Here is a 23,692-nt window from a genome sequence, read left to right as displayed (position 1 = left end):
GGTAATTGTGTGTGGGATGATGGTTGTGGAGGGTGATAATTACAGTAGGTGGTAGTGACAGTAGATATTAGTGGTATAAGGGTGATGGATGCGACGGCCAGAACAATGACAGAGTGGATTATGACAACTTTCCAAACTAAAGCTGGAAATGATTAGTAGCGGTAATGCCGCTACGAATCGTTTCCAACATGAAATCACGTGTTGAATATTCTTTATTCTCACTGCTCCTCTCTGCATGCAAATAATTAAACATCTGACTACTGGAGATGTCTCATTGTAGTTGAAATATACTCAGTGGACGAGGTAATATTCACATGGACAGTAATGGGAGGTCAGTAAATGGACTGGCACATTACCTTCAAAATTATTGGTGAGAGGGATATGTGAAGACGTCTAAGAAAATTGAAAGGAAATGTTCAAGTAAGCAGAGTTAAAAGACAGTCAATATCTGGAATCCAACCCTGTGTAAAATGCAACCAAGAGATATTAGAAAGAGTGTTGGACAAAAAGTGGTACTTATGTAAGCCTGCCAACTGCTAACAGAAACAGTCTAGATTATCAGGCCGTCAATGATAAACCTTAATTTCAGCCCGTTCCCTATCGCTTAAATCCTCGAAACAGGTGAAATGTGTATCACAGGCAGACGAAGTATTAGCGGTAGTGTTGTGGTAGGTGTGTTCAGGTGTGAGCACTGATGGTGGTATAGTAACGGTAGTGTATTAACGGTATGTTACAGTTGGCGATGTGTTAGGTGTGGTTAGGTGTAGGAATTAGTGTTAGTGTCTCAAGATACCGTAATAACGAGATTGAACACAAAACTCATTCTTGTGAGGCTTGAACCCGTGGGAAATGAGTCGTAACACAGGCCAGTGTGTTACTAATTCTAGTATCTTGCTGTTGTTAATGAAGGAAAAAAAACAGTACCCTGTCTGAAACATTAGTTTTTTAGCTGTGTCGTCTAAGCTACTGGCTACTGTGCACCCCATGGTCATCCTGTGAGCAGTAAAACGACAGGATTACAGAGGTTACACTGGGTCTTTGTCAGAGCCCCAGTGACCATTACAGAGGTCACATTGGGTCTCTGTCAGACCCCCAGTGACCATTACAGAGGTCACACTGGGTCTTTGTCAGACCCCAAGCGACCATTACAGAGGTCACACTGGGTCTTTGTCAGACCCCCAGTGACCATTACAGAGGTCACATTGGGTCTCTGTCAGACCCCCAGTGACCATTACAGAGGTCACATTGGGTCTCTGTCAGACCCCCAGTGACCATTACAGAGGTCACACTGGGTCATTGTCAGACCCCCAGTGACCATTACAGAGGTCACATTGGGTCTCTGTCAGACCCCCAGTGACCATTACAGAGGTCACACTGGGTCTTTGTCAGACCCCCAGTGACCATTACAGAGGTCACACTGGGTCTCTGTCAGACCCCCAGTGACCATTACAGAGGCTACACTGGGTCTTTGTCAGACCCCCAGTGACCATTACAGAGGTCACACTGGGTCTTTGTCAGACCCCCAGTGACCATTACAGAGGTCACACTGGGTCTCTGTCAGACCCCCAGTGACCATTACAGAGGTCACACTGGGTCTTTGTCAGACCCCCAGTGACCATTACAGAGGTCACACTGGGTCTTTGTCAGACCCCCTGTGACCATTACAGAGGTCACACTGGGTCTTTGTCAGACCCCCAGTGACCATTACAGAGGTCACACTGGGTCTTTGTCTGACCCCCAGTGACCATTACAGAGGTCACACTGGGTCTTTGTCAGACCCCCAGTGACCATTACAGAGGTCACACTGGGTCTTTGTCAGACCCCCAGCGACCATTACAGAGGTCACACTGGGTCTTTGCCAGACCCCCAGTGACCATTACAGAGGTCACACTGGGTCTTTGTCAGACCCCCAGCGACCATTACAGAGGTCACATTGGGTCTTTGTCAGACCCCCAGTGACCATTACAGAGGTCACACTGGGTCTCTGTCAGACCCCTAGCAACCATTACAGAGGTCACACTGGGTCTTTGTCAGACCCCCAGTGACCATTACAGAGGTCACACTGGGTCTTTGTCAGACCCCCAGTGACCATTACAGAGGTCACACTGGGTCTTTGTCAGACCCCCAGCGACCATTACAGAGGTCACACTGGGTCTTTGTCAGACCCCCAGCGACCATTACAGAGGTCACACTGGGTCTTTGTCAGACCCCCAGTGACCATTACAGAGGTCACACTGGGTCTCTGTCAGACCCCCAGTGACCATTACAGAGGTCACACTGGGTCTCTGTCAGACCCCCAGCGACCATTACAGAGGTCACACTGGGTCTTTGTCAGACCCCAAGCGACCATTACAGAGGTCACACTGGGTCTTTGTCAGACCCCTAGTGACCATTACAGAGGTCACATTGGGTCTCTGTCAGACCCCCAGTGACCATTACAGAGGTCACATTGGGTCTCTGTCAGACCCCCAGTGACCATTACAGAGGTCACACTGGGTCTTTGTCAGACCCCCAGTGACCATTACAGAGATCACACCGGGTCTTTGTCAGACCCCCAGCGACCATTACAGAGGTCACACTGGGTCTTTGTCAGACCCTCAGTGACCATTACAGAGGTCACACTGGGTCTTTGTCAGACCCCCAGTGACCATTACAGAGGTCACATTGGGTCTTTGTCAGACCCCCAGCGACCATTACAGAGGTCACACTGGGTCTTTGTCAGACACCCACTGACCATTACAGAGGTCACACTGGGTCTCTGTCAGACCCCCAGCGACCATTACAGAGGTCACACTGGGTCTTTGTCAGACCCCAAGCGACCATTACAGAGGTCACACTGGGTCTTTGTCAGACCCCCAGCGACCATTACAGAGGTCACACTGGGTCTTTGTCAGACCCCCAGTGACCATTACAGAGGTCACATTGGGTCTCTGTCAGACCCCCAGTGACCATTACAGAGGTCACACTGGGTCTCTGTCAGACCCCCAGAGACCATTACAGATGTCACATTGGGTCTTTGTCAGACCCCCAGTGACCATTACAGAGGTCACACTGGGTCTTTGTCAGACCCCCAGCGACCATTACAGAGGTCACACTGGGTCTTTGTCAGACCCCCAGTGACCATTACAGAGGTCACACTGGGTCTCTGTCAGACCCCCAGCGACCATTACAGAGGTAACACTGGGTCTTTGTCAGACCCCAAGCGACCATTACAGAGGTCACACTGGGTCTCTGTCAGACCCCCAGTGACCATTACAGAGGTCACACTGGGTCTTTGTCAGACCCCCAGCGACCATTACAGAGGTCACACTGGGTCTTTGTCAGACCCCCAGCGACCATTACAGAGGTCACACTGGGTCTTTGTCAGACACCCACTGACCATTACAGAGGTCACACTGGGTCTCTGTCAGACCCCCAGTGACCATTACAGAGGTCACACTGGGTCTCTGTCAGACCCCCAGTGACCATTGTTACATCACTAAAAATAAATATTAGTCATATCATATTTCACAGTTAATTCATATAGCTAATGTACACAATACAGTGTGGAATACAATCTCGATAAAAATGATAAATATTACCACTATGATAAACAGTGATCATAACTGGGTTGCAATTTCCACTATAAAAACAGTAATCCCTTCCTTAATAATCTGTGTTTATGTCCCTAGCTTCACACACAGGAACAATGCTCTGTAACTCACACATTGTGGACCGAAGCTTTTGACCATGTTTCTGTCCAACTTTGACCCGTAACTTTGATTAGTTATGGGTCAAGGTTGGATAGAAACATCGTCATAAGTTTCGAGTCAGACCGAAACGTTATAAATTCTGTCTCCTATATACGGGTTACATGTGTGTTAGTAATTGTGATGTGTTCATGTGTTCGGTGTGATGTGTGAGAAGTAGTGCTCTTATTGTATCAGGAGTGGTGATGTGTTAGTTGATGTTATTGTGGCAGGTGTGGTGATGTGTTAGTTGATGTTATTGTGGCAGGTGTGGTGATGTGTTAGTTGATGTTATTGTGGCAGGTGTGGTGATGTGTTAGTTGATGTTATTGTGGCAGGTGTGGTGATGTGTTAGTTGATGTTATTGTGGCAGGTGTGATGATGCGTTAGTTGATGTTATTGTGGCAGGTGTGGTGATGTGTTAGTTGACGTTATTGTGGCAGGTGAGGTGATGTGTTAGTTGATGTTATTGTGGCAGTGTGGTGATGTGTTAGTTGATGTTATTGTGGCAGTGTGGTGATGTGTTAGTTGACGTTATTATGGCAGGTGAGGTGATGTGTTAGTTGATGTTATTGTGGCAGTGTGGTGATGTGTTAGTTGATGTTATTGTGGCAGTGTGGTGATGTGTTAGTTGATGTTATTGTGGCAGGTGTAGTGATGTGTTAGTTGATGTTATTGTGGCAGGTGAGGTGATGTTTTAGTTGATATTATTGTGTCAGGTGTAGTGATGTGTTAGTTGATGTTATTGTGGCAGGTGTGGTGATGTGTTAGCTGATGTTATTGTGGCAGGTGTGGTGATGTGTTAGTTGATGTTATTGTGGGAGGTGTGGTGATGTGTTAGTTGATGTTATCGTGGCAGGTGTGGTGATGTGTTAGTTGATGTTATTTTGGCAGGTGTGGTGATGTGTTCGTTGATGTTATTGCGACAGGTGTGGTGATGTGTTAGTTGATGTTATTGTGGCAGGTGTGGTGATGTGTTAGTTGATGTTATTGTGGCAGGTGTAGTGATGTGTTAGTTGATGCTATTGTGGCAGGTGTGGTGATGTGTTAGTTGATGTTATTGTGGCAGGTGTGGTGATGTGTTAGTTGATGTTATTGGAGGTCATGTGTTAGGTGTTTACCTGGAGTTTATTGGAGAGGGTTTCGGGGGTCAACGCCCCCGCGGCCCGGACTGAGACCAGGCCTCATGGTGGATCAGTCTCTGATCAACCAGGCTGTTACTTCTGGCCGCACGCAAGCTGGCGTACGAACCACAGCCCGGTTATTCAGATGCTGACTTTAGGTGCCTGTCCAGTGCCTTCTTGAAGACAGCCAGGGGTCTACTGGTAATCCCCATTATGTATGCTGGGAGGCAATTGATCAGTCTTGGGCCCCGGACACTTACTGTGTTGTCTCTCAGTGTACTCGTGGCGCCCCTGCTTTTCATCGGGGGAATGTCGCATCTCCTGCTGAGTCTTTTGCTTTCATAAGGAGTGATTTTCGTGTGCAGGTTTGGTACCAGTCCCTCCTGGACCTTCCAAGTGTATATTATCATGTATCTCTCTCGCCTGCGTTCGAGGGAACACAGATCAAGGACCTTCAACCGTTCCCAGTGGTTTAGGTACCTTATCGTACTTACGTGTACCGTGAAAGTTCTTTGTACACTCTCCAGGTCAGCAATGTCGCCAGCCTTGAAGGGGGCCGTTAGTTTACAGCAGTATTCCAGCCTAGAGAGCACATGCGATTTGAAGAGAATCATCATGGGCCTGGCATCCCTAGTTTTGAAGGTTCTCATTATCCAAACTATCATTTTCCTAGCGGATGAGGTAGATACATTGTTGCGGTCTTTGAAGGCGAGATCCTCTAACATTATCACTCCCAGGTGTGGTCAAGAGTAATAAATGGTTGTGAAAATAGTGGTAGTGTTAATGGTTGTGGTGTGTTTTTGTGATGGATTAGCTGCGGTGCTGTTTTAGTGGAGGTCAGATTAGAAGTGGGGAGTTAGAGGAGGTGATTTGTTAGTGGCAGGATGTGTTAGCGGAGGAACATGTTAGTTATAATGGAGTTTAGGAGTGATTTAGTGGTGGTAGTGAGTTAGTAGCAATGCATGTTTGAGGTGGCTGTGTGGTGTATGTTAGAGATGTGAATAGGTTTGTGATGATTCAGTGTTAGTGTTTGTTGTACTCACCCATTTGATGTTGCAAGGTTCAAGTCTCAGCTCCTGGTCTTGCCTCTCTGCTGGCCACTCTTGGGATTTCTCTCCCTTTTCCAAATCAGGCCCAATACCACTTCAGTGTGTATGTCGTTCCACTTCCTGACTACTTCTGCGCTAACAAAGTATTTTCTGACAACCCTGTTGCTCCTGTAACTCCTGTTACTCATGAGTGTTAACAGTGTTAACACGTTAGCAGAAATGGATGTTGGAAGACTGTGTCCGTTGTGAGTGTTAAATTCTGGATGTGTTATTAGTGATGACGTGCTTGTGAAGGTCTAGGGTGTACATGGTGGTGGTGGTTAGCGATTACAACTAGTGGAAGACTCTTTGGACAATTGGCATGTACACGTTCCCTGTGACCAAAGTTATTGAGCTCATTCCCACTATCATAAAATGTCTAAAATATCTTCCAAAACCCTTAGTGGCATAGCTTAAAACGTTTAAAAAGATGTATTAGTGGGCCAAAGTGTTAGCTGTGGAGATGTAATACTGGTAGTGGAATGTCAATAGTGATGGTGTGTTAGAAGCGAGCAAGTTTCATCAGAGGTGAAGTGCTATTTGTGATGTGTTTGCTGCAGTGATATTACAGTTCAGTTTAGAGGAATAAATGGCCGTAATACTCCAGTTGCCCAAGTTGTGTCTTACCTGAGGTTGCTGACACTTAACAATTGCTGACGCTCAATCTCATGATAAACCTCGTAAATATCGGCCAATTCACTAACCCCTTCGATCAGTGAGCAAGCACTTGTTGGCTGGTGCACTCCACCAGCCAACTTGTCAGAATTCCTCCTTTCCTCTGCTGACTGAAGTCATGGTACATTTCGTGGGATTGTTGACGGAATTCGCAAATTTTTGCTAATACTCCTTCTCAGAAAGCCCCAACGTTTTGTCTTTTATTACACCACACTTAACAAAATCATAATCTTTATACTCCTCAGCATATACAGAGGTGATCTTCAATTGGCCCTTACCTTACTGCTGTGGGAGCAGCATCGCCAACCAGCACCCCTTAAACCAGCTTTGTGCAACCGCCAGAATTTTGAAACCATCCAAATGACTATCATAATCGGCATCTTTAATAATCGGCATCATGATAAACATTAAACGTTGCTTGCCGTCTGACTTCCTTCACACCATTTATCCATGCAAAATCATAACTTTGTCGAACCACAGTTCTCTCTGGTAGTGCTTTACAGCTTGGCTACCTCGTCTCCTTATCAGACTCTGTTCCTTAAATAACAACAGTAAAGATGAAAAATTCTCAAGTAGTTGGAGAGGACTGGCCACTTGACTCTGCGTCACGTCAAGGGCTCCTGTACCCTCATTATCACGCGTTGCACCACTGTACTGCCTTACAGGTAAGTTATTACTTAGCTGACTCTCTTCGCAAGTCCTGCTGCGGATGATGAAGCTATTGTTTGTGTTGATGACCATAATACTGCTTCTGCTACTGGTGATGATGATACTGCTACTTCTACTGATGATATTAATGCTGCTACTACTGATAAAAATAATGCTATTACTAGAGGTGATAATGATACTATTGACGATATTAATACTACTGATGATATTAATACTACTAATGATAATAATATTACTGATGATAATAATTCTACCGATGATAATAATACTTCTGATGATAATACTACTATTGATGATAACAGTACTACTACTGATGATGATAATAGCACTACTACTGATGATAATACTACAAGGCTGGAGTAAGGACCTAAGGTTGATTATCTTTTCTGAGAAAACAAAGTACTTAACAGTCGTCCTCCTCGGCAGAGAGGCGCAGTCCGCAGGATCTAGTTGCATGATGAGTCTCGACTAGAATATGTAAACAGATACAGGTATCTAGGCTTTGAGGTCTCACTACTTGGACCTGTTGTAACAAGACTTTCTCGTTGTGGCAGGTTTTCATCCCAGGTATGGTACTAGTTATAAAATTGTGAAAATGGTGTATTTTGCTCATGTTAGATCATTGGATGATTATTCCTCATCACTACTTGTTCTTGTGTCTGACTGGAAACCTTGAGGGCTGGAAAAACTACAGAGCGAAGCAATGGAGATCATCCTAGGATATTCTCTTAGTGCCAAAACTCTAATTATGAGGAAAAAACTTGATATCTCAATCATTAGAGATCGTGTCATTGAAATAAATGTTCTTATTGGGAGTAAATATGCTCAGTCAAGCCTATTAAAACCCATGCACAGAAGTCCTCCAAGCTTTCCTCAGCACTTGTGAACACTCCTCCAGATGGATCATAAACTCTGGAACTGACCTCCGCATAGAACAGATACATGAGCTATGTCAAGTTAACAACGACACTTCCAGCTCCATGGGATGTTACCCCATTCCAAACCACTATCCCTCCCTTTTCCCCACAAAAAAATAACTTTTTAAATCACAAGCAAAGCTCCGCCTTGAAGCCAAGCAGGATACCTTAAGCTGTATTGATGACTCACGCAGCATACTCGCAAATTATTTATGTTGATGGATCTGTTCAGCAATGAACTGGTGCAGCTGGTAGCGCTGCTGTTGTCATACAGAGTGATGGCTCTCATGAAGAAATTGGAGCACGCATCAATAACTGGGCCTCTACCCTTCAAACTGAACTGTTTGCCATACTCCTTGCACTGAAATGTATTCATGTATAAAAGGTTAACACTTTAATTTGAACTAATTCTCTATCATCTATAAATGCTGTCAACTCCTTTATCAATTGTGGTATGTTTGCGTCAGAAGCCAGACGCAAGTGTAGTAGGATTGTGGACAGTGGAGTCCGAGTGTACATTCTGTGGATGCTGTCTCACACTGATCTTTAGACGGAACTGACGAACTGTCTAAGTAATATAATAATAATAATAATAATAATAATAATAATAATAATAATAATAATAATAATAATAATAATAATAATAATAATAACAATCTTTATTTCTATGGGTACATGTACAGCTTATACAGACCATAGCTGACATCAATGACATACCACTATATAGAAAGTCCCTTGTTATGTAGTACATTTCGGGCAAATTAGGTCAGGTTTATCCCCAGGATGTGACCCCACACCAGTCAGCTAACACCCAGGTACCTATTTTTTTACTACTAGGTGAACAGGGACAGCAGATAGCTTAAGGAAACACATCCTAATATTTCCACCCGTACCGTCGTTCGAACCACGGACCTAAGTGTGTGAGTTAAGTAAGCTACCAATCGAGTTACGAGGCACGAAGACGGAGTAGACTGTAATCTTTGGCTGTGAGTTAGCAGTTTGAGAACAATAATACGAAAAGAACTTCAACTGAACAGTCAGTCCCTCTAACATCATTGTATCATGCAGGAGAAGCCACATGTCTATGGTGTATCCAACAAAATAAGCAGACTCTTAGATGTCTCTACCACCTGGATCCGGCTGGGTTACCAGTATCTCTGAGTCGCTAAATCACCACCACCAGATGTAGACCAAACGAAATATAAACTTTTCAAGATGGATAATTGTCACACCTTGCGTCATTATATACTGGAATGCGATAAAATTAATGAATTCCGAGACAACTCACTCAGAAATGTTCAAGAATTGTCAAAGTATTTTATCTACAGTGGTACATTATAAACCATTCTGGAAAAAATACCCTGACTTAGCTCACTCTAAATAAAACATTACCACTTTTTTTCCATGTAACCTAGTTCATGTCTATATAAGGAACTCATTTCAACTGTGACCAGATATAAGCTTGTAAATAATTCATTACCACTAACTTGTACAGCTATCAGAACTTTGGGATACAGTCCCTTAACCCATTATGTACCTCTGTAATATTCTGACTACCTCCCATAGGATAGCTATGAGGAGTAAAGATATTGAGCTATAACTACTGATGATGATAATACTGCTACTGCAATCTGTTCTTCAACAATGTAAAGAAGGGTATATTTGCATCATCGCTAAATCGGCCTCAATAACGCTTTATGAAATGGCTGGAGGTGTCTGGACAAAGATTACTTTCTGGCTACAACTTGTGTTTTGGTGATCTCAAGTTATGGTGAAATGTGAGATGGGCAAAATATGTGATATTTTGAAGTAAAGTTGATGAACGATTAATACCAGCTTCTGGGTGTAGATTTTTATTGTTGGAAAAGGGAGAAAAGTAATAAAGATGACAAGGTGTGTGGCTGCAGGCTGCTTCTTCCAGGTATTGCTGTACTTAATACTGGAGAATAATTTTTTAGCGTGACGTATAATATTGGTATTGTATATAATTGGTGAATATACTGTTTGTAGAATGCATAATTGGTGAATATGCAGTTTGTACTTTATATATATTGGCCTATATACTACTAGTTTTATGCAGGCTGGTGAATATTTTGTTGGTGTTGTGTATACTGAAACAAGGATCAGAAAGTCCCAGTACCAGTAAAACTGTACTGAGGGTCTGATTATTTTAATGACACTTGTCGCTCACTATGAAAGGTGGTCATGTGGTAACATGGGATTACAAGCTACCGGGGTTTTGATTACTGGACTTACACTTCCTGAAGACTGACTGGAGTTTGGATGAGTTTGTGATAAGACAGCCTGCCTTGTGGCAGTATTCACACCTCGCAGGCTTTGAAGCCTCGTCTCTGCTAGTAATTGTCTGGTTCACCTATGCCTTCACCTGTCGCTTCACTGGCAGGACGTTTCCTCCCTGATGTCCATGTGACCTAAATACTGTCAGGTAGAAAATTTGTGAGCTACAGTATCTCGAAAAGACACCTATTTACCTCAAAGGTATTAGCCAATTTTGCTGTAACCAAGAGGGAATTTAAAGTTTGGTCCTAAATAAATATACGAATGTTAGTTCTAATATTATTGGTAGCTATTCACTGAAGAGTCCAGGAGCCCCAAAGATTATACAACAATAAACAAACGGGCTTTGGCTGATTATAGCGGGAATGCAAGATGGGGCTTTGTGATGCAGTCGTTATAAAAATGTCAAACTCGTTGCAAGCCACAATAAGCAAACCGGAATTTATTTGACTGATGTAATACTCGCAAGATTCGGACAAGTCTTGAAGGAAGGTCTGCTTGCAACAGAGAGGGGTGAGGACAGAAATGAAGTCTTGGGTAGGGATAGGTAGGGCAAGAGGGAAAGGCAAACGAACCCTGGCAAATCAGTTAACCAGAGGAATTAAAGCTAATTGTACGAGCTGGGAGACTAGCTGGATGACTAGCATTATGCGCAAACGCTGACAGGATATTCCAGAAGAAGGATGAACTGACCACATGTGTCTTATAAGAGCATTCAGATAATATTACTGTAAGCGAATATTCGTATAAACTTTGAACTTGTATGACCAGAGCCTTTGGTAAGATGGGGAAGGAAGAAGGATGGGTAAGAATGGAAATATGTGAAAGGGGTGGGTGGGTGTAGGGTAGTTAGGGTAATAAAGGTAGTGACCCAACACCTTTGGTGCAGTATAATATATATATATATATATATATATATATATATATATATATATATATATATATATATATATATATATATATATATATATGTGTGTGTGTGTGTGTGTGTGTGTGTGTGTGTATAGTGTCATTAATGAAATCAATTTAACAATTTAACACAGGTATAACAAAGTTTCACACAGGTATAACAAAGGTATGATTGCAAACAATATTTTCCAATAAGACTAAAATTCCTAAATATGACGGAGTGTGTAAACAATAAACTATATATATAGTGTATATACCATCAAACAAAACTGTTTTTGATGAAATTAATCACCAGGAACAAAGAGATAATAATGATTAACTACTTTAAATTACGAAAGGTAGACAGTAATATACTTTCCGGCGTCCAAGAGACAGGAAAATTGGTCAACATGAATGAGGGTAATTTTTACTCATACTATCACATCAGCTTTTTCCGGCCAACAATATTTTGGATTTTATTTCAACCTCACATTGTGACGTTTTGAGTTTATGTGAGATGGTAGAAGGACAAAAAAACAAACCGGTTAAGCATCACATTTAAAAACTTGTCGATTTTCCATAACATTTACACTCACAACGAATCAATGATTACAACATTACTCGGTTCAAAATAAATTGAAAAATTGAGATTTAGGAGAATACTGTGATAATTTCCGGTAACATAAACTAAATTGAACTAATAAATACATCATGTGGACGAAAAGCGGAGGAGATTCAAAATGAAATTTCTAAATATCCAGAAGAATAAGACAAAGCGTGAAAAAGATGAACGAAAACCTCTCTTAATGGCTGAGAGACTTCAGGTGATCACAGGAAAATAATGTACTGTATATAGCTAATTATAACTGGCTTTAAATCTCGAGAACCATGCTAGCTATGGTTTCAGGAAGAAAACGAAAGATAAATGCTAAAAATCAGGGAGAAAAGAAAGATAAAAGGAATGACATGACCTCTACGTAGTAATAACGACTGAATAACTATTAACAATTGGGGTATATATATTCTGTACTAGTATTTCCAGCCCAAGTCGCCAACTTTTTTTTTTTTGTGGCCTGACGTCGACATGCTAAGTAATGAAGAAATGAGGAGCTCTGACATAATAGAATACTCTGAGAAACTGAATATTAACAAATCAGAAAGAAGAGATGAAACATCTGCCAGAGTCGTTAGTACCAAATCTCTTACCCACTAAGAGTAATATTTATCAATTATTAGAAGAGAATAAGGAACCAAGTGACTTAAACATACGTTTTATGTTTAACAGTCTTCGCATTAGCTTAACATCAATTTCGGGTAAGCAAAGGAATTCCATTATTACGAATAAGATAGTTAATTTTCTGGGAAATATTTATCTAATAAATAAAAAGCAATGCATTGAGTATTCGGCAACAATACATGACTAACTCGAATTTTTTAATTCTATTATAAAGAAAAAAAAATCGGAGTGACAAAGTTTAAACAGATGTACTAGTATTGCCACAATATATTCTTTAGATGGGTTAGTTAAGAGTCACTCTCAAATAATTTCAGCTCCAGCTATTTCTACCCATTTCCTCTGAAGCCAAATACCATTCGTACAGGGAAATACTTGTGCAATCACCTGTGGTTTTGTTCTCATAATGGTATGCTGTTCCCAGAGCTGTAACACCTGACAAGGTCTTAGATATTGTTATTTCTGAGTGTAAGAGTGGTTGTAATTAAGGATGCAAGTGCCATGAAGACTGTTTTCTTGTGTAATATCTTTCAGAGTTAAATAATTCAGGACTACCTTTCCATTTCTTCCACTTCCTCCAGTATTAATATCACCTCTCTTTTCGACTGAAGATAATTGCTGCACAGGCGAAACGTTTCGGCAGTAAAGATACTCAAGAGCTGAATATAAATCTTATTCATCCATCAACTTGTTTTTGTGTACCATTAATACTGTTACTTGCCTGACACAGCAACTACGCGGTAATTGAACCAGAGGACGTATTCAATAACTCAGTTGCAAAGCAATTGTTCGGTAAGGCCCGCCCAACTGTGATGCTGTCTTTAACTGCTGAACCTCACTTATGACTCGTGTGTATGTTTTCATCCTAATTCGTCTGATATGAGCTAATTTACTTACCGCATTCAATAAAGGCTAAGGAAGTGAAAACTTATCAAGGCAAAGGAATGGAACAGATCAAAATTACCCGTCCTCTTCACCCGTTGCCTTCAGTATTAATACAATCTGTAATAAAGTTGGTAGAATTACCGACAATATGCAAAGTAAAAGGACACAAGTGTAACTAATTTGACATTTTTATTGTGGCAACGTTTCGCTCCCCAGGAGCTTTGTCAAGCTGTTACAAACAGTATATAGACACAGAGGGTGGTGCAATACTAGTGGTAGTAGTAGTAGTAATGATATAAGTTGTAGTAGTAGTAGTAGTAGTAGTAGTAATACAATTTGGTAGAACAATTAACTTGCACATGAGTAAAAGGATATAAAAGCTATTACTTGGGTAACATAAAAATAGGTTGGACAAATATTTCTATTGGAGGCTGGATAGAGAAGGTCTGTTTCAATGTAATGTGTTTGTGTAGTATTAACAGGAGAGACTATGTGATGGCACGGTTTACTGTTTTCAGGAGGATTCTTGCTAAGACTTCAGAGATGGTGAAGCTGCCGTTGTTTTGTTTAATTGTATTCGAAACAGCAATTAGTGAAGATTCAAGGCACTTGCGTCTACGGAAATTAGTTTCTTTGATCACTAATTGGGCTTCCCTGAATTTCATGAGATGATTGGTAGAATTTCGGTGTTGTACACAGGCGTTGTTCAAGTTATCGTTCCTACATGCATAAATGTGTTCATTGAGGCGGGTGTCGAGGTTTCTTCCTGTTTCACCTACATAAATCTTGTCGCAGCCTCCACAGGGTATAGTGTAAACCCCTGCATTGACTGGTCCGTGGTGCTTTGATTTTGTCCTGGTTAGATTCTTTATTAAAGTGCTAGAAGCGATGGCGACTCTGGTGTTAGCTTGCGAAAGTACTTTAGAAACATTCAGTGCAACCTGGCTGTTGGGAAGAATTATAACTTTGTTAGGAGTGGTGTTGGTGCGTGAAGAATCAATGATCTGAAGAGCTCTTTTCTTGCAGTCTTTGATGAAAAAGGAATGAAAATGTAAATCAGTGAAGGTTTGGTGAATGTATGTACACTCCTCGTCAAGAAACTCAGGACTACAAATTCGGTATGCTCTTAGGAAAAATCCGATGATGATGCCTCTTTTGATCTTAGTATCTTGACTGGAATAGAAGTGTGTGAAATCATTTTTATTTGTAGGTTTCCGGTAAACTTGAAATCTTAGGTTGTTGTCTACTTTGTAAATCAGGACGTCGAGGAAAGGTAGCTTATCATTGGACTCTTCTTCTAGTGTAAACTGGTTCGCCTGTTCAGCTGCGTTGAGCCTTGCCTGAAGATTCCGTACATCAAAACGTTTGGGAGTTATTACGAGGACGTCGTCCACGTAAAGTAACCAAGTGACGCTTGAAGGGATGATGTTGACGAAGTGTTCGGACTCTAGGTGTTCCATGTATAAGTTCGCTAGGACGGCACTGATGGGGGACCCCATTCCCATGCCGTAGGTTTGTTTGTAGAGCTTGTTATTGAAAGAAAAACAGTTGAAATTAACACTGAGTTCAATCAAGTCAACAAAATCTCCGGGAGGAAGAGGAAGATTAGGGTGCTGATTGATTTTACGCACATTACAGAGGATAAACATTGAAACAGACCATCTCTATCCAGCCTCCAATAGAAATATTTGTCTAGCCTATTTATATGTTACCCAAGTAATAGCTTTTATATCCTTTTACTCATGTGCAAGTTAATTGTTCTACCAAATTGTATTACTACTACTACTACTACTTATAACACTACTACTACTACCACTAGTATTATACCTCACTCTGAGCGTATATATACCCTCTGTGTCTATGTACTGTTTGTAATAGCTTGACAAAGCTCCTGGAGAGCGAAACGTTGCCACAATAAAAATGTCACATTAGCTGCACTTGTGTCCTTTCACTTTACATTAATATAATCTATATTCGACTTAAGAAGGTTGCTGCATAGGCAAAACAAATTATTCCACAGTGTTTGACATATGTTTTATTCACTGCCTCATCGTGTCTACCTATGATAAATTAATGGAGTTTTTCAAACTGAATCTGAAATTATGATAACAGGCGAACGTAATAAGATCCTAGATGTATTTTAGATATAGCTTGAAGTTTATAACTGTATACTCCTGATATATAGTGAAATATATGTATGTAAAGTGAACATAAGAACACTGGATATCATGTTTGTCAGGACCATTGTCGTGACATAGGTCTTAATCAGATGTTAACTCATCTCTAGTTCCAAAAGTAGATTGGTGATCGGCCCTTACCTTACGTGAGATGAATTGTAACAGTGAGTGACCCACAAACTGGAGGCAACACAGTGCGCTGCTCCTCCAGTGACCCACAACCTGGAGGCAACACAGTGCGCTGCTCCTCCAGTGACCCACAACCTGGAGGCAACACAGTGCGCTGCTCCTCCAGTGACACACAACCTGGAGGCAACACAGTGCGCTGCTCCTCCAGTGACCCACAACCTGGAGGCAACACAGTGCGCTGCTCCTCCAGTGACCCACAACCTGGAGGCAACACAGTGCGCTGCTCCTCCAGTGACCCACAACCTGGTGGCAACACAGTGCTCCTCCAGTGACCCACAACCTGGAGGCAACACAGTGCACTGCTCCTCCAGTGACCCACAACCTGGAGGCAACACAGTGTGCTGCTCCTCCAGTGACCCACAACCTGGAGGCAACACAGTGCGCTGCTCCTCCAGTGACCCACAACCTGGAGGCAACACAGTGCGCTGCTCCTCCAGTGACCCACAACCTGGAGGCAACACAGTGTGCTGCTCCTCCAGTGACACACAACCTGGAGGCAACACAGTGCGCTGCTCCTCCAGTGACCCACAACCTGGAGGCAACACAGTGCGCTGCTCCTCCAGTGACTCACAACCTGGAGGCAACACAGTGCATTGCTCCTCCAGTGATCCACAACCTGGAGGCAACACAGTGTGCTGCTCCTCCAGTGACCCACAACCTGGAGGCAACACAGTGCGCTGCTCCTCCAGTGACCCACAACCTGGAGGCAACACAGTGTGCTGCTCCTCCAGTGACCCACAACCTGGAGGCAACACAGTGCGCTGCTCCTCCAGTGACCCACAACCTGGAGGCAACACAGTGTGCTGCTCCTCCAGTGACCCACAACCTGGAGGCAACACAGTGCGCTGCTCCTCCACAGTGCTGCTCCTCCAGTGATCCACAACCTGGAGGTGCTGCTCCTCCAGTGACCCACAACCTGGAGGCAACACAGTGCGCTGTGACTCACAACCTCAATACAGTGATTGCTCCTCCACCACAACCTGGAGGCAACACAGTGAGGTGCTCCTCCAGTGACCCACAACCTGGAGGCAACACAGTGCTGGAGGCAACTGCTCCTCCAGTGACCCACAACCTGGAGGCACACACAGGCAACACAGTGCGCTGCTCCTCCAGTGACCCACAACCTGGAGGCAACACAGTGCGCTGCTCCTCCAGTGACACACAACCTGGAGGCAACACAGTGCGCTGCTCCTCCAGTGACCCACAACCTGGAGGCAACACAGGGCACTGCTCCTCCAGTGACCCACAACCTGGAGGCAACACAGTGCGCTGCTCCTCCAGTGACACACAACCTGGAGGCAACACAGTGCGCTGCTCCTCCAGTGACACACAACCTGGAGGCAACACAGTGCTGGAGGCAACACTGCTCCTCCAGTGACCCACAACCTGGAGGCAACACAGTGCGCTGCTCATACAGTGACCCACAACCTGGAGGCAACACAGTGCGCTGCTCCTCCAGTGTCCAGTGACCCACAACCTGGAGGCAACACAGTGCGCTGCTCCTCCCACAACCTGGAGGCAACACAGTGCGCTGCTCCTCCAGTGACCCACAACCTGGAGGCAACACAGTGCGCTGCTCCTCCAGTGACACACAACCTGGAGGCAACACAGTGCGCTGCTCCTCCAGTGACCCACAACCTGGAGGCAACACAGTGCACTGCTCCTCCAGTGACCCACAACCTGGAGGCAACACAGTGCGCTGCTCCTCCAGTGACACACAACCTGGAGGCAACACAGGACCTGGGGCAACACAGTGCGCTGCTCCTCCAGTGACCCACAACCTGGAGGCAACACAGTGTGCTGCTCCTCCAGTGACCCACAACCTGGAGGCAACACAGTGCGCTGCTCCTCCAGTGACTCACAACCTGGAGGCAACACAGTGCGCTGCTCCTCCAGTGACCCACAACCTGGAGGCAACACAGTGCGCTGCTCCTCCAGTGACCCACAACCTGGAGGCAACACAGTGCGCTGCTCCTCCAGTGACTCACAACCTGGAGGCAACACACAGTGACCCACAACCTGGAGGCAACAACACTGCTCCTCCAGTGACCCACAACCTGGAGGCAACACAGTGTGCTGCTCCTCCAGTGACCCACAACCTGGAGGCAACACAGTGCGCTGCTCCTCCAGTGACCCACAACCTGGAGGCAACACAGTGCGCTGCTCCTCCAGTGACACACAACCTGGAGGCAACACAGTGAGGTGCTCCTCCAGTGACCCACAACCTGGAGGCAACACAGTGCGCTGCTCCTCCAGTGACCCACAACCTGGAGGCAACACAGTGCGCTGCTCCTCCAGTGACCCACAACCTGGAGGCAACACAGTGCGCTGCTCCTCCAGTGACCCACAACCTGGAGGCAACACAGTGCAGTGACACACAACCTGCTCCTCCAGTGACCCACAACCTGGAGGCAACACAGTGCGCTGCTCCTCCAGTGACCCACAACCTGGAGGCAACACAGTGCGCTGCTCCTCCAGTGACCCACAACCTGGAGGCAACACAGTGCGCTGCTCCTCCAGTGACCCACAACCTGGAGGCAACACAGTGCGCTGCTCCTCCAGTGACACACAACCTGGAGGCAACACAGTGCACTGCTCCTCCAGTGACAACCTGGAGGCAACACAGTGCTGCTCCTCCAGTGACACACAACCAACACAGTGCGCTGCTCCTCCAGTGACACACAACCTGGAGGCAACACAGTGAGGTGCTCCTCCAGTGACCCACAACCTGGAGGCAACACAGTGCGCTGCTCCTCCAGTGACCCACAACCTGGAGGCAACACAGTGCGCTGCTCCTCCAGTGACCCACAACCTGGAGGCAACACAGTGCGCTGCTCCTCCAGTGACCCACAACCTGGAGGCAACACAGTGCGCTGCTCCTCCAGTGACCCACAACCTGGAGGCAACACAGTGCGCTGCTCCTCCAGTGACCCACAACCTGGAGGCAACACAGTGCGCTGCTCCTCCAGTGACCCACAACCTGGAGGCAACACAGTGCACTGCTCCTCCAGTGACCCACAACCTGGAGGCAACACAGTGTGCTGCTCCTCCAGTGACCCACAACCTGGAGGCAACACAGTGCGCTGCTCCTCCAGTGACCCACAACCTGGAGGCAACACAGTGCGCTGCTCCTCCAGTGACCCACAACCTGGAGGCAACACAGTGCGCTGCTCCTCCAGTGACCCACAACCTGGAGGCAACACAGTGCGCTGCTCCTCCAGTGACCCACAACCTGGAGGCAACACAGTGCGCTGCTCCTCCAGTGACCCACAACCTGGAGGCAACACAGTGCGCTGCTCCTCCAGTGACCCACAACCTGGAGGCAACACAGTGCGCTGCTCCTCCAGTGACCCACAACCTGGAGGCAACACAGTGCGCTGCTCCTCCAGTGACCCACAACCTGGAGGCAACACAGTGAGGTGCTCCTCCAGTGACCCACAACCTGGAGGCAACACAGTGCGCTGCTCCTCCAGTGACCCACAACCTGGAGGCAACACAGTGCGCTGCTCCTCCAGTGACCCACAACCTGGAGGCAACACAGTGCGCTGCTCCTCCAGTGACACACTGGAGGCAACACTGGAGGCACACAGTGCAACACGCTGCTCCTCCAGTGACCCACAACCTGGAGGCAACACAGTGCGCTGCTCCTCCAGTGACCCACAACCTGGAGGCAACACAGTGCGCTGCTCCTCCAGTGACCCACAACCTGGAGGCAACACAGTGCGCTGCTCCTCCAGTGACCCACAACCTGGAGGCAACACAGTGCGCTGCTCCTCCAGTGACCCACAACCTGGAGGCAACACAGTGCGCTGCTCCTCCAGTGACCCACAACCTGGAGGCAACACAGTGCGCTGCTCCTCCAGTGACCCACAACCTGGAGGCAACACAGTGCGCTGCTCCTCCAGTGACCCACAACCTGGAGGCAACACAGTGCGCTGCTCCTCCAGTGACCCACAACCTGGAGGCAACACAGTGTGGTGCTCCTCCAGTGAGTGTGCGCTGCTCCTCCAGTGACCCACAACCTGGAGGCAACACAGTGCTGGAGGCAACACTGCTCCTCCAGTGACCCACAACCTGTAGGCAACACAGTGCGCTGCTCCTCCAGTGACCCCCAACCTGGAGGCAACACAGTGCGCTGCTCCTCCAGTGACCCACAACCTGGAGGCAACACAGTGCGCTGCTCCTCCAGTGACCCACAACCTGGAGGCAACACAGTGCGCTGCTCCTCCAGTGACTCACAACCAGGAGGCAACACAGTGCGCTGCTCCTCCAGTGACACACAACCTGGAGGCAACACAGTGTGCTGCTCCTCCAGTGACCCACAACCTGGCGGCAACACAGTGTGCAACACAGTGCGCTGCTCCTCCAGTGACCCACAACCTGGAGGCACACAGTGCGCTGCTCCTCCAGTGTGCAGTGCGCTGCTCCTCCAGTGACACACAACATGGAGGAAACACAGTGCGCTGCTCCTCCAGTGACACACAACCTGGAGGCAACACAGTGCGCTGCTCCTCCAGTGACACACAACCTGGAGGCAACACAGTGAGCTGCTCCTCCAGTGACCCACAACCTGGAGGCAACACAGTGCGCTGCTCCTCCAGTGACCCACAACCTGGAGGCAACACAGTGCGCTGCTCCTCCAGTGCAACACAGTGTGCTGCTCCTCCAGTGACACACCTGGACAACCTGGAGGCAACACGCTGCTCCACCAGTGACCCACAACCTGGAGGCAACACAGTGTGCTGCTCCTCCAGTGACCCACAACCTGGAGGCAACACAGTGCGCTGCTCCTCCAGTGACCCACAACCTGGAGGCAACACAGTGCGCTGCTCCTCCAGTGACCCACAACCTGGAGGCAACACAGTGCGCTGCTCCTCCAGTGACCCACAACCTGGAGGCAACACAGTGCGCTGCTCCTCCAGTGACCCACAACCTGGAGGCAACACAGTGCACTGCTCCTCCAGTGACCCACAACCTGGAGGCAACACAGTGCGCTGCTCCTCCAGTGACCCACAACCTGGAGGCAACACAGTGCGCTGCTCCTCCAGTGACCCACAACCTGGAGGCAACACAGTGCGCTGCTCCTCCAGTGACACACAACCTGGAGGCAACACAGTGCGCTGCTCCTCCAGTGACCCACAACCTGGAGGCAACACAGTGCGCTGCTCCTCCAGTGACCCACAACCTGGAGGCAACACAGTGCGCTGCTCCTCCAGTGACCCACAACCTGGAGGCAACACAGTGCGCTGCTCCTCCAGTGACCCACAACCTGGAGGCAACACAGTGCGCTGCTCCTCCAGTGACCCACAACCTGGAGGCAACACAGTGCGCTGCTCCTCCAGTGACCCACCAACTGGAGGCAACACAGTGCGCTGCTCCTCCAGTGACCCACAACCTGGAGGCAACACAGTGCAGTGCTGCTCCTCCAGTGACCCACAACCTGGAGGCAACACAGTGCGCTGCTCCTCCAGTGACCCACAACCTGGAGGCAACACAGTGGGCTGCTCCTCCAGTGACCCACAACCTCACAACCTGGAGGCAACACAGTGTGCTGCTCCTCCGGTGATCCACAACCTGGAGGCAACACAGTGCTCTGCTCCTCCAGTGACCCACAACCTGGAGGCAACACAGTGCGCTGCTCCTCCAGTGACCCACAACCTGGAGGCAACACAGTGTGCTGCTCCTCCAGTGACCCACAACCTGGAGGCAACACAGTGCGCTGCTCCTCCAGTGACCCACAACCTGGAGGCAACACAGTGCGCTGCTCCTCCAGTGACCCACAACCTGGAGGCAACACAGTGCGCTGCTCCTCCAGTGACCCACAACCTGGAGGCAACACAGTGCGCTGCTCCTCCAGTGACCCACAACCTGGAGGCAACACAGTGCGCTGCTCCTCCAGTGACCCACAACCTGGAGGCAACACAGTGCGCTGCTCCTCCAGTGACACACAACCTGGAGGCAACACAGTGCGCTGCTCCTCCAGTGACCCACAACCTGGAGGCAACACAGTGCGCTGCTCCTCCAGTGACCCACAACCTGGAGGCAACACAGTGCGCTGCTCCTCCAGTGACCCACAACCTGGAGGCAACACAGTGCGCTGCTCCTCCAGTGACCCACAACCTGGAGGCAACACAGTGCGACACAACCTGGAGGCAACACTGCTCCTCCAGTGACCCACAACCTGGAGGCAACACAGTGCGCTGCTCCTCCAGTGACCCACAACCTGGAGGCAACACAGTGCGCTGCTCCTCCAGTGACACACAACCTGGAGGCAACACAGTGCGCTGCTCCTCCAGTGACCCACAACCTGGAGGCAACACAGTGCGCTGCTCCTCCAGTGACCCACAACCTGGAGGCAACACAGTGCGCTGCTCCTCCAGTGACCCACAACCTGGAGGCAACACAGTGTGCTGCTCCTCCAGTGAGGCACAACCTGGAGGGAAGACAGTGCGCTGCTCCTCCAGTGACCCACAACCTGAAGGCAACACAGTGTGCTGAGTGACCCACAACCTGGAGGCAACACGGTGCACTGCTCCTCCAGTGACTCACAACCTGGAGGCAACACAGTGCGCTGCTCCTCCAGTGACCCACAACCTGGAGGCAACACAGTGCGCTGCTCCTCCAGTGACCCACAACCTGGAGGCAACACAGTGCGCTGCTCCTCCAGTGACCCACAACCTGGAGGCAACACAGTGCGCTGCTCCTCCAGTGACCCACAACCTGGAGGCAACACAGTGCGCTGCTCCTCCAGTGACACACAACCTGGAGGCAACACAGTGCGCTGCTCCTCCAGTGACACACAACCTGGAGACAACACAGTGCGCTGCTCCTCCAGTGACTCACAACCTGGAGACAACACAGTGAGGTGCTCCTCCAGTGACCCACAACCTGGAGGCAACACAGTGCGCTGCTCCTCCAGTGACACACAACCTGGAGGCAACACAGTTCGCTGCTCCTCCAGTGACCCACAACCTGGAGGCCACACAGTGCGCTGCTCCTCCACTGAGTAGAATTAAAAGTTGTACCAAAGCAATAATATCCATTTTCATATTTTTCGTTACTTGTAAATAACAAATGCAACACTTCATTAAAAAAACATTCTTCATTTTTGAATACTAAGAAAAATGGGCCTCCTGACTTCTATTAAGAATATTTTTCTTTATTTTGCAACCTAACCTGGTAATATTTCACACTAAACAGCATGCAAGAGAGATGACATTAAACCTCGCTTAAGAAAAGAGAACAAACAACATTCCAGGGCATTATGTTTCTCTTGCAAAATGAATGTGAGTTGGCAAGGAGTACAAGAGTTGGGACGCCCTAATGAATAATAGAGTGGGTGAGACTCCTGCCACTATGCTGTCTGTTCTGTTTGTTTTGGTGTTGGAATTCACCCATCATGTAGCGCATGCCATCTATCATACAGCTCGTACTGACCATGATTTAACGCTCAACTACTATCAAATAAGGCTATTTCTTGTTTCAGAGCGCCCTCCACTACTCACATAACGACTTGCACCCATCACATAGTGTCCACGATACAATATTCACCACATCATAACGAGCCAATCACGTGGAAAATATGACCCAAAAACCATTCACAAAGTTATAACTACTCAAAGCCCATCAAAAATGCCCCATAAACGCCAACTAGATAGTTCTCTGCAACCAGTACTTATCACAAACACAGAACTGCTCACCACACAATGACTCTCACATAACACCTATCACAGAATGTTAAAGACTGTGCGCCATTATTACACACACAAACAAAGATGGAGGATTAGTGGACTAAGGCATCGAGAGCTTAGCTAGCTTCA

The sequence above is a fragment of the Cherax quadricarinatus genome, chromosome 9, assembly GCF_038502225.1.
Source record: "Cherax quadricarinatus isolate ZL_2023a chromosome 9, ASM3850222v1, whole genome shotgun sequence".
NCBI lineage: Eukaryota > Metazoa > Arthropoda > Malacostraca > Decapoda > Parastacidae > Cherax > Cherax quadricarinatus.
Note: the sequence above shows the minus strand (reverse complement) of the source record.